The sequence below is a fragment of the Strix aluco genome, chromosome W (genome assembly GCF_031877795.1).
Source record: "Strix aluco isolate bStrAlu1 chromosome W, bStrAlu1.hap1, whole genome shotgun sequence".
In the NCBI taxonomy this organism is placed as follows: domain Eukaryota; kingdom Metazoa; phylum Chordata; class Aves; order Strigiformes; family Strigidae; genus Strix; species Strix aluco.
Genome location: NC_133970.1, coordinates 45,252,862 through 45,265,915, shown reverse-complemented (window position 1 = coordinate 45,265,915; position 13,054 = coordinate 45,252,862). Strand labels below are relative to the sequence as shown.

At 47.7% G+C, this 13,054-nt stretch overlaps 1 protein-coding gene across 15 annotated transcripts in view; it reads right to left on the bottom strand.

Moving 5' to 3' along the window:
- Positions 1–13,054, bottom strand: part of LOC141917769 (soluble lamin-associated protein of 75 kDa-like) — a 93,953-nt gene that overhangs the window by 30,515 nt on the left and 50,384 nt on the right. The gene's annotated exons all lie outside the window — the stretch shown is intronic.

Here is a 13,054-nt window from a genome sequence, read left to right as displayed (position 1 = left end):
TCAATTCAAGCAACACCAACAAAACCCACATTTAACAGGATGAGTGATCATATTCCTGTGCAGCTGAGGCAGTTCCTTATTCACAAAATCTTCATTACTTTAAGCATTAAGAGAGAAAAAAATATTTTTTAAGAGAATAACTGAGCAATGTTGGAAATTGATTTAATTATAAATTATAGCTGCAACCCCTATTTCATCTTAGAAGTGCATGAAGGAGAGATGCACAGTCGATGCAGCTTCCAGGCCACGCGAAGATTTTGTCAGGCTCTTGGAATCGAGACAACTGGTTGCTCCCCTGCAGACCCTCAATACTGAGTGTGACGAAATAACAGAAAGATAAGAAGCCAAAATATATGTTGTTTCTTACAGCATGTCACAGGGCTTAAAAACAGCTTGGGGTGCCATTATCTTAGGGGAACTGAAGCCTAAGTGGTTAGGCTGCCAGCCAAGGATTTAGAGGCATCAGAATGAATTTCTGGCTCTAGCACAGACTGTTGAGGGAATTATGCTACCTGCCACCGTCAGCAGGGCTCAGCCCTAGGTTCCTGCTTGAAGATGACTCATCAATCCACTGAGTAAATAAGTGGTTTATTTATCCAACATGCAAGGCAGCTCAAGCTGGGTGCCTCCGAAGAGGGACCCCGAACAAAGAAACCCCTGGGCAATCATACCCTTACAATCTAAATTCCCCACCCCTCATGTGACAGTTCAGACCAGTAGTAATATCAGGGTCTAGGGTCTTCCTGTTCTTCATTGGGTCCCTTCATTGTCTCTAGGTGGGCTGTTTCTTCTCTATCTCTAAGGTTGCTGCATCAGCTGACAATTGTATTGGCCTTCCTTGGTTCCTTATCTTCCAGCTCGAACTGGATCTGGGGCCTTCTTTTACTTAACTAGGTAAAAGTTCAGCATATCTGGGTGAAAGTTCACAGCTTGTGGCCTAAGGCTTCAGCCTGGTTAATTGCTGGCTGGGGTTAAACCACAACAGTCCTTTCGGCGCACACCGTGGGGCATGAAGGTTTGAGATAATGACAGATCTGACCAGAGTGTGTTGAAACAAACTTATTATAAGCATTCATTATATTAGTTTAATAGTCGCTGCTCACAATGTTGATTTATTGGCTCTTAGGATTGTGGCACTCATTCTTAGAGTTCTGTTATGTAACACCTTACTTGCCATATATATTCCCTGTGCTGCTGCTTATCATCTGTGGGAGTCAGATTAAGGTTTTTGCTTTGCTGTGCTATGTAGCACTGGCTTATGGTATGATAAAATTATTGGTTGTGAGACCAATCTGGTATTTGTACTCAGTATTGCCATCATCTCTGTACTTCAGGAGCCATTTCTCAGAAACTATTAATAATTACACTCTTTTTACCTTTTCTCCTCAGAGAGCCAATCCATGGGGGAAACACCTTCCTTCACCTTCCTCTTCTCCAGGCTAGTTCAATAGCTCTTGAGAATTTTGAATATCCTTGGGATGTTCAAACCAGCATGGTCCTATTGCTAGGAACCAGCATGTTCCTGAATGTGGTTCAGATCTTGTTTAGGGTTAAACAGCTATTTAAGAGTATCACTCAGAGATCTGCCCCAAGGCTGGATAATCATAGGTGGCATGGCATGTGGGAGAATATGGGCAGGTATCTAGAAAAGCTCCAATGGTTTGGAACTTCACTCCTGAACAACTACAGAACTCTGATGCAGTGATAGAATATTTGAAAGGAAAATGCTGTGGCTATTCCAAAGAGCCACAACTTACCACAGTGTGCTGGGCCCTGGTCAATATCTACCAAACACTGCTGGATAATATGCAGCACCCTCAGGGGGAAGGGAGGGAAAACAGACCTAAAGGCATTGCAGCCACTCCAACCCTGGAGACAGGTACTGTGGTTACTGCAATCCCCGCAACAGGCACTGCAGCTGAACCAGAGAACCAACCCGTGATGGTGTCAGTTGCCCCTATACAGAAGAAAAAATATACAAAAAAATCAGTTTGCTTAGTAAGGGATGAAGATGAACCAGGGCCATCACAGAACAGGAGGAAGATGCAGAACCAGAGATAATCACCCAATCCCTATCCCTGCATGAGCTGTGAGATAGGTGAAAAGATTTCAGCTATTGTCCAGGTGAGCACATTATTACCTGGCTGCTCCAATGCTGGGAGAATGGGGCCAGTAGCCTGAAATTAGGGGGTAGAGAAGCCAAACAGCCGGGATCCCTGTCTAGGGAAGGGGGCATTGACAAAGTGATTGGAAAAGGGACACAAGCCCTCAGCCTCTGGAGGTGACTTCTGTCAGGTGTGAGGGAAAGGTACCCCTTCAAAGAAGATGTTATATGTCATCTAGGCAAGTGGACCACCATGGAAAGAGGTATCCAGTACTTCAGGGAATTAGCCATGTGGGAGATGGTTTACTATGACCCAGACAATGCACAGTTACCCACAGATCCAGATGAAGTCCAATGCACCTGGCCCATGTGAAGGAAGTTTGTACAGAACAGACCGTTGTCACATGCCAATTCATTGGCAGTGATGAACTGGAAAGACGAAGAGGGATCAATGGTGAATGAATTGGCTGGTCAACTGTGGCAATATGAAGAAAATATTTCTTCATCATCCCTTGTCTCAGAGGGGGAAAAGGATTCTGGGGCAGGAGTTAGCAGGGCTTATTGACAGGGCTTTAAACTAGATATGAGGGTGGACGGGGGAGATAACTGGGCCTGTTAGGAATAAGCTCAAGGGAAGCATGGCAAAGCTTGAAGGATGGTGGACTGGTGAGGGCTCTCCCTCTGCCACTTCATTTGAGAGAAGGGAAAGATGTTCAGGAACCGTGGAAGCACCTGAGAAGCGTCTGGTAGGGAATGGGGCCCACACTAACAAAAAGATGTTGGATTCACTAGCTCATCTCAAGTGCATCTATACCAATGCACGCAGTATGAGCAACAAACAGGGGGAGCTTGAAGCCATGATGCAGCATGAGAACTATGACATAGTAGCTATCAGAGACACGTGGTGGGATGCCTCACATGACTGGAGTGCTGCCATCGATGGCTACAAGCTCTTCAGGAGGGACAGACAGGGAAGGAGAGGTGGTGGAGTGGCCCTGTATGTAAGAGAATGCTGTGAGGGCTCAGAAATCAAGTACAGTGATAATGGGGTTGAGAGTGTTTGGATTAGGTTAAGGGCCAATAAAGCAGATCTTGCGGTGGGAGTCTGCTATAGACCTCCCAACCAAAGCAGTGAGGGGGATGAAGCGGAAATTTGGAAGTGATCACAAATTGGCCAGAAGGCAAAGATTTTGAAATGTCACCAGAGGAAGAGGTGACACATGCTGAAGAGGCCCCACCATATAATAAAATACTGGATAACGAGAAGCGATGTGCCCTGTTTACCGACGGGTCCTGTCGCATTGTGGGGAAACATTGAAGGTAGAAAGCAGCTGTGTGGAGCCCCACACGACGGGTCACAGAAGCTGCTGAAGGAAAAGGTGAATCAAGTCATTTTGCAGAGGTGAAAGCCATCCAGCTGGCCTTGGATATTGCTGAGTGTACTGGGTGTGGCTGAGCCGGAATTGGTTTTCCCCTGTAGCAGCCCCCATGGTGCTGTGTTTGATGTTGGGAGCTGGCAGGGTGTTGATAGCACCCTGGTGGTGTGGCTACTGCTGAGTGGTGCTTACACAGCACCAAGGCTCTTTCCGACATTTCCCCCCCCACAGTGGGACGGGGTGGGCAAGATCTTGGGAGGGGACACAACCAGGACAGCTGACCCCAACTGACCAAAGGGATATTCCAGACCATCTGACGTCTGCTCAGTATAAAGCTGGGAGAAAGGAGGAAGGGGGTGGGGGTCACCCTTGGTCCTCCGAGGCAACCCCTCCGCGTATGGGAGCCCTGCTTCCTGAGAAGGCCCGACATCGCCTGTTCATGGGAAGTAGAGAATAAATCTGTTTGCTTTTTTTTTGCTTCCGCGCGCGGACCTTTGCTTCGCTTTGCTTATATTACAACTGCTTTTGTTTTACCCACAAGGGTTGGGTTTTTTTTTTTCCTATCTTATTTTCTTTCCCCTCTTTGCCCTGTTGAGAAAAAAAAAGGGGAAGTGGGGGAAGTGATAGAGCGACTTGGTGGGTACCTGGCATTTAGCCAAGGTCAAACCACCACACTGAGCAAGTAAGGACTGGCAACATAAGGGTGAACAATTTATGGCTCGCTGGGCCCATGACTCCTCAGGCCATCAGGGAAGAGATGCAACATATAGATGGGCTCGTGACCAAGGGGTGGACTTAACCATGGATGCTATTGCACAGGTAATCCATGAATGTGAGACATGTGCTGCAATCAAGCAAGCCAAATGGTTAAAACCTCTTTGGTATGGAGCACAATGCTTAAAATACAGATAAAGGGAGGCCTGGCAGATTGATTATATCACACACCCATAAACTCGGCACAGCAAACACTATGTGCTCACAATGGTGGAAGCAGCCACCAGATGGTTGGAAACATCTGACGTGCCCCATGCCACCACCTGGAACATTATTCTGGGCCTTGAAAATCAAGTATTCTGGAGGAATGGCACCCCAGAAAAATTGAGTCAGATAACGGGACTCATTTCTGAAATAATCTCATAGACACTTGGGCCAAAAAACATGGCATTGAGTGGGTATATCACATCCCCTATCATGCACCAGCCTGTTATGACCCTGACTGGAAGCTCAGACAGACGTAAAATTCTGTGATCCCCTTGGATTAAATTAAGGTGAAACGACACCAGATGACCGGTTAAAATGTTTTACTTGCAGTAGAGAACAATTTAAACTTGGAAAAGGATAATAAGCAATGTGGTCTCTTATAAATCTATAAGAAAGAAAAGAAAGGATAGAAAAGAAAAAGAAAGGAGAGAAAGAGAGTCGAAGAACTACAGATCACCACCCGAGGTTCCAGTGTTGCCTCAGGTCCAGTAATCTTGGGTGGTGGGTACACACACAGCAATATTTCTGTTGCCTTTTAAGTTCATCTTATGAGATGATTAGCATATTAGACAAAGAGAGGCAGGTATTCCATGAGCTCATTTCCATGACAGACAAGGAAAAAGGTGGAGCATGGGTTCTGCACATGCATTGAGGGGAAATGGGGTGCAGCAATCCCCTTGTCCAATTGACTCGGTGGTTGTGCTCGCCCTGCCACCTTTACTTCTCCCCCAGTTCCCACAGATTTTTGCTGACTTCCTGCTTCTTGAGTAATCATCCGGCTTCAGGGGCAGAAATGCTCCCCTCTTATCAGTCCTTATCACCTCTTCAGTGGCAAAGTCGTTAGTAAGGCTTGGATCATATTGGTCTTATATAATAGAGCCACAGAGTATCAGGCTTACACAATGGAGCCAATGATTAGTGGTCCTTGTGCTTGACGAGAAACATTTGTATGGGCTACAATTCCCCCCTTTGAGTCTTATCTAAAGAGTTTGGCAATACAACCGCAAAGGAGTGGGGATGTGCATCCTTCCATACACTCCGTGCTTCCTTGGGTGGCATTAGACTAATCACAAAGGCCACAGCTTCTCCTTGAGGTTTTCATGTCGATGAATGTTTGAGGCATTACTTCCTTCAGTTCCTTACACTACAGCCTCTGGGAAAAATTAAGCTGTATGATGGGTTGCTAAAAACCACACTGAGAGCAATGGGTGCTGGAACTTTCAAATATTGGGACACACATTTAGCAAAAGCCACCTGGTTTAGTCAATACTAGAGGATCTGCCAGCCAGGCTGGCCCTGCTCAATCAACCTTTCTATGTACTGTAGATGGGGATAAAGTCTCTGTAGTGCACATTAAAAATATGCTGGGGAAGACAGAATCACAGAATCACAGAAACAACTAGGTTGGAAAGGACCTTGAAGATCATCTAGTCCAACCATTAACCTAGCACTGCCAGTTCCCATCTACACCATATCTCTCAGCGCTATGTCGACCCTACCCTTAAACACCTCCAGGGATGGGGACTCCACCACCTCCCTGGGCAGCCCATTCCAATCCCTAACAACCCGTTCTGTAAAGAAATACTTCCTGACATCTAGTCTAAACCTTCCCTGGCTCAACTTGAGGCCATTCCCTCTTGTCCTATCACTTGTTACTTGGGTCAAGAGACTCATCCCCAGCTCTCTGCACCCTCCTTTCAGGGAGTTGTAGAGGGCGATGAGGTCTCCCCTCAGCCTCCTCTTCTCCAGACTAAACAACCCCAGTTCCCTCAGCCGCTCCTCGTACGACATGTGCTCCAGACCCTGCACCAGCTTCGTTGCCCTTCTCTGGACACGCTCGAGTGATTCAATGGCCTTTTTGTAGTGAGGGGCCCAAAACTGAACACAGGAATCGAGGTGCGGCCTCACCAATGCCGAGCACAGGGGCAAGATCCCTTCCCTGTCCCTGCTGGCCACGCTATTTCTGATACAGGCCAGGATGCCATTGGCCTTCTTGGCCACCTGGGCACACTGCTGGCTCCTGTTCAGCCGGCTGTCAATCAACCCCCCCAGGTCCCTCTCTGACTGGCAGCTCTCCAGCCACTCCTCCCCAAGCCTGTAGCGCTGCTGGGGGTTGTTGTGGCCCAAGGGCAGCACCCGGCATTTGGCCTTATTGAAACTCCTCCAGTTGGCCTCAGCCCATCGCTCCAGCCTGGCCAGGTCTCTCTGCAGAGCCTCCCTACCCTCGAGCAGATCAACACTCCCACCCAACTTGGTGTCATCTGCAAACTTACTGAGGGTGCATTCGATCCCCTCGTCTAGGTCATCAATAAAGATGTTAAACAGGAGTGGCCCCAAAACCGAGCCCTGGGGGACACCACTCGTGACCGGCCGCCAACCGGATTTAACTCCGTTCACCACAACTCTTTGGGCCCGGCCATCCAGCCAGTTTTTTCCCCAGCAAAGCATGCGATCATCCAAGCCTCGAGCAGCCAGTTTTGCCAGAAGAATGTTGTGGGAAACAGTGTCAAAGGGCTTGCTAAAGTCAAGGTAAACTACATCCACAGCCTTTCCCTCATCCAATAAGCAGGTCGCCCTGTCGTAGAAGGAGATCAGGTTTGTCAAGCAGGACCTGCCTTTCATAAACCCATGCTGACTGGGCCTGATCCCCTGGTTGTCCCGCATGTGTTGTAAGATGGTACTCTGGATGAACTGCTCCATCAGCTTCCCGGATATCAAAGTCAAGCTGACAGGCCTGTAATTTCCTGGATCATCCTTCCGACCCTTCTTATAGATGGGCATCACATTGGCCAGTTTCCAATCTGTCGGGACTTCCCCGGTCAGCCAGGACTGCTGGGAAATGATGGAAAGCGGCTTGGCGAGCACCCCAGCCAGCTCCTTCAGCACCCTCGGTGTATTCCATCCGGTCCCATAGACTTGTGTGTGTCTATGTGATGCAGTAGGTCACTGACTCTCTCCTGGATTGCGGGGGGGTCGTTCTCCCCGTCTCTATCATCTGGCTGAGGGGGCTGGATTTCCTCAATACAACTAGTCTTGTTATTAAAGACTGAGGCAAAGAAGGCATTAAGGACCTCAGCCTTCCCCTCATCACTTGTTACCAAGTTTCCTCCTGCATCTAGCAGGGGATGGAGACTCTCCCTGGTCTTTCTTTTGCTATTGACATACTTATAGAAACATTTCTTGTTATCTTTGATTGCTGAAGCCAGATTAATTTCTAGCTGGGCTTTGGACCTCCTGATTTCCGCCCTGCATAGCCTCACAGCCTCTTTGTAATCACTGTGAGTGGCTAGCCCCTTCTTCCAAAGGCTGTAAACTCTCCTTTTCTCCTTGAGTTGCAGCCAAAGCTCCCTGTTCAGCCAGGGTGGTCTTCTCTGCCGCCTGCTCCTCTTACAGCACCTGGGGACTGCCTGCTCCTGAGCCATTAACACTTCCTTCTTAAAGAGTGCCCAGCCTTCCTGGACCCCTATACCCTTCAGGACCGTCTCCCAAGGGATCCTGTCAAGCAGGTGCCTAAACAAGACAAAGTCAGCCCTTTGGAAGTCCAGGATGTCAGTCCTGCTTAGCCCTTTCCTGGCCTCCCTAAGAATAGAGAACTCTATTATTTCATGATCGCTGTGCCCTAGTTGTCCTCCAACCGCCACATCCTCCACCAGTCCTTCTCTGTTCACAAGAAGGAGATCTAGCAGGGCACCTTCTCTGGTTGGTTCTCTTACCAGCTGTGTTAGGAAGTTGTCCCCTACACATTCCAGGAATCTTCGGGACTGGTCCCGCTCTGCTGTGCTGTATTTCCAGCAGATGTCTGGGAAGTTGAAGTCCCCCACAAGAACAAGGGCAAGCGATCGTGAGATTTCACCCAAGTGCCTATAGAATATTTCATCCACCTCTCTGTCCTGGGTGGGTGGCCTATAGTAGACTCCCACTACAACATCTGCCCTATTGGCCTTCCCCCTGATTCTAACACAAAGACACTCCACCCTGTCTTCACTGCACTTGTATTCAAGGCAATCATAACAGTCCCTAACATACAGCGCCACCCCACCACCTCTCCTTCCTTGTCTGTCCCTTCTAAAGAGCTTGTAGCCATCAACAGGCGCACTCCAGTCATGGGAGACATCCCACCATGTTTCTGTAATAGCCACAACATCATAATTTTCCTGTTTCATCACGGCTTCAAGCTCCTCCTGTTTGTTACCCATGCTGTGTGCATTGGTATACATGCACTTCAGATGGGCTGGTGTTTTTCCCCCTTCCCCCTTCAAATCTAGTTTAAAGCTCTGTCATGAGCCCAGCTAACTCCTGCCCCAAGATCCTCTTCCCCTTCTGGGACAAGTGCATCCCATCTAAGGCCCAGAGGTCTGGTGCCCTGTATACCAACCCATGATCGAAAAAACCAAAGCCCTGACGGTGACACCAGTCTTGAAGCCACGAATTCATCTGCTGTGTTCTTCGGTGTTCATCCTCATCCATCCCCCCAACTGGAGGGATGGAGGAGAACACAACCTGTGCCCCTGAGCCCTTGATCAGTTTCCCCAAGGTCCTGAAATCTCGCTTCATTAATTTAATACTTCTCCTGCTAATGTCATCACTACCTACCTGAAAAACCAGACGAGGGTAATAGTCCTTGGGTTTAACTAGAGAGGGGAGTCTTCTTGTGAGGTCCTTGATGCGGGCCCCAGGGAGGCAGCAGACTTCCCTATGATGCGGGTCTGGTCTGCATATGGGGCCTTCGACACCCATCAGAATGGAGTCCCCCACTACAATGACTCTTCTGGGGTTCCTTTCAGAGCTGGTTTTAATACCTTTTCTAGAGTGACCTGGCCTTGGTGGTCCTTGATCTTCCTCATTGTTTGTCTCATTCTCTTCCTCCATGTCTTCATTCAAAAGTTCCAGGACCCCAAATCTATTGTGAAGAGGCACCATGGAGGGTGAGGGAGGTTGGGAGAGAATTGTCTTGCCTCCCTGAGCAGGGACCTGTTTCCAGTCTCCCTCATCTCTTAAGTCCCCTCCTTCTGCCTGGTAGCATGAGGGTGAGGGATCACCTGCCTTGCCTGGAGTCTCTATTTGCTCCTGTTGATTCATGGGTACTGTGATAGACAGTAAACTGTTTGTTCATCAAATTCCATTGAAGATACTGGGAGCTCGTGACATGTTATTCCATAAACTATGTAGGCCTAAGCTTAATCTTAACTATTACACTGTGTAACGACTAACTGACTGCAAGTGCTTATCTAAGTTGAAATGCTGAAGCAAGGACTCCTACTAGGCAAAAGACTGAAAAGAGGGAGAAAGGGAAGAAGGACAAAGGGGAGAAAGACAAAGGGAAGAAGAAGAAGAAAAAAAAAAAAGGGGGTAGTGTCTATATTCTGTAAGATATAAACAAAGACTTTGTGAGCCACTCTCAGGAAAGTAGGAAATACGAGAAGCTGGTGACGCGAGGAAGACCCGGATGGAGCGACCCCCTAGCTGCAAAGTGCGCAGACGCAGAGTACACCTCTCAGAGAGACCCGATAACGGAAGGCGGAGGATATAAAAAAGACGGACCCTCGGGAAGTGGGTGCGCGCCCTTGGTGGAGCAGGGACTCCCCGGCCGCCCAGCGCTGTTTTGCTTATTGCCGCTTGCTAAAATAAATAATTGAAATTTAATTTGTCCTAACTTGCATCATTTTGGCAAGATAGTCTATAACAAAATTGGTGCTGTGACTCGGATAGAGGCAATCTGGTGGGAAGCCCCATACGGGGAGGTGCGCCCCGCTGAGTTCAGCGGCCCCGGCTGAGTGCTATCACATCACGCCCTCTACCGACGAACTCCAAAACTTGGCATCAAGCAAAAGAACACTGGTAACCCCATAATCTTTGTGCACGAAGCCCCGGACGAAGACGCAGGGTTGCGTGAGTATAGGCCGGTTACCGTTCGGTTGGGGTTGGGTTTCCCGGAGTGTGGTGTGTGAGACGCCCAGCAGAGCGAAGCGAGTGCGGACCCCTCGGTAGTGCAGTTCCCATATCCCGCGAGGGACTGGGTCACGAAAAGGGGGAAGCGAATTGTGTGAGTGTGTGAAGGCGCTCCGGAAGATGGGACAGAAGAAAAGCAAGCCTTCTGATCCCATGGGTGATTTGGGACCCGAGGTGAGGTACCCCCAAATACCACCAGATAGCCCTTTAGGCTTGATGTTAAACCATTGGGAAGATTACCCCTCTAGGCGGGGTAAGGACAAAGCAAAAATGATTTATTATTGTATGGAAGTTTGGGGAGGGAAACAAATCAGAGGCGACCATCTCTATTGGCCTGTTTTTGGGTCCTTTGAAGAATGGGTCTACCAAGCCCTAAACATTTATGTCAACTCAAGGGAACCCTTTAATTTAGAGGAGAGTGAATATGCACAGGTATGGATAGCATCAGATACCCGAATAAATCTATATCCTCTAAAAGAAAAAGTTAAGAAAAAGAAGGTACGTGATGAGGACGAACCTCCCACCTCTCCTCCTCCTTACATACCTCCACCCCCACCTCCGGCGCCTTCACCTCCTCCGACTGCGCCGGAGGACCCAGAGAATTCAGACTCCCCACCTGAATCCCCGAAAGAACCGAGACGAATAACCCGTAGTCAAACTAGAATGGGGTGGGGTGATAGTGACTTGTACCCCCTAAGGGAGGTTGCGATGGGAGGACCCCAGCCTGGCATGGGATATGTGACTGTCCCTCTTAATTCAGGGGACGTCAGAGAATTTAAAAAAGAGATGGGGAATCTATTGGAGGATCCCTTAGGTGTGGCGGAGCGGGTGGATCAGTTTTTAGGACCAAACATCTATACCTGGGATGAAATACAAGCCATAATGGCTATACTATTCACTGTTGAAGAAAGGGATATGATCAGGAGAGCAGGAATGAGAATTTGGGATCAACAGCATCAGCAAGGTCCGGCAGCAGATGTAAAATGGCCTCTAAATCGACCTAATTGGAATAATCAAAATGAAATCGATAGAGGTCATATGCAAGACCTGAGGACGATTGTAATCCAGGGTATAAGAGAATCAGTCCCTAGAGGACAAAATATAAACAAAGCCTTTAGTGAACATCAGAAAAAGGATGAAACTCCTACTGAGTGGTTAGAGAGACTGAGGAAAAATCTTCAGCTTTACTCAGGACTGGACCCTAATACCCCAGTGGGACAAGCATTGTTAAAGACACAATTTGTGACAAAAGCATGGATAGATATTAGAAAGAAGCTAGAAAAAATAGAAAATTGGCAGGATCGGAGGTTGGATGAATTACTGAGAGAAGCACAGAAAGTCTATGTCCGAAGGGAGGACGAGACTCAAAAGAAACATACCAGAATGATGGTAGCTGCGATAAGGGAAGGACAGAGAGTGAACGGTGCTGGGAGAAAACAAGAAGGTCAAAGAACAGGCTATAGATCAAAGGAACCGGAGAGAGAGAGAGAAAAAGGGAGTATTGTCTGCTTTTATTGTGGAAGAAAAGGTCACACAAAGAAGAGCTGCAGAAGGAGAATGATGGATGAGAGAATGTTTAAAGAAGATTAGGGGTGTCAAGGGCTCTATTTGCTGGGGACCCGAGAACGAACTGAGCCCTTGATAAAGTTAAAAGTAGGTCCTCGGCAACAGGAGGTAGAATTTTTAGTAGATTCAAGAGCGGAGAGATCTACTGTTCAATCATTGCCCCAAGGATGTAAGATTTCATCAGAAAAAGTACAAGTAGTTGGGGCGAAAGGAGAACCATTCGGAGTACCGGTAATTAAAGATGTACTCCTTGAAACAGATTCTAAAGTGGGGGTGGGATCCTTATTGTTAGTACCTGAGGCAGATTATAACCTACTGGGGAGAGATCTAATGATTGAATTAGGAATTAGTTTGGAAGTAACAGAACACAAACTTGAAATCAAACTATGCCCCCTACGGGTTGAAGATGAGACTAAAATCAACCCTGAAGTATGGTACACTCCGGATACGGTGGGAAAATTGAATGTTGAACCTTTTATGGTAACCATCCGGGATCCTGAAGTACCGGTGAGGATTAAGCAATATCCCATACCTCTGGAGGGAAGGCAAGGATTAAAACCAGAAATTCAGAGATTAATAAAGCAGGGATTATTGGAACCCTGCATGTCCCCTTTTAATACTCCCATTTTACCTGTCAAGAAGGCGGATGGGGGGTACAGATTAGTCCATGACCTAAGGGAAATTAACAAAAGGACTGTAACTAGATTCCCTGTAGTAGCTAACCCACACACTCTCTTAAGTCAATTAGGCCCGAACGACCGGTGGTACAGTGTAATAGACTTGAAGGACGCTTTCTGGGCATGTCCCTTAAAAGAGGAGTGTAGAAACTATTTTGCTTTTGAGTGGGAGGACCCAGACACCCACAGGAAAACTCAACTCCGGTGGACAGTCCTACCCCAAGGTTTCACTGAATCCCCAAACCTGTTTGGGCAAGCTTTAGAACAAATTTTGCAGGATTACCAGATAGGAGATACCCTTACCCTAGTCCAGTATGTAGATGATCTTTTAATAGCAGGGGAGGATGAGGAAAGGGTTCGGGAAGAAAGCATCAAGTTGTTAAATTTCCTGAGCTTAAAGG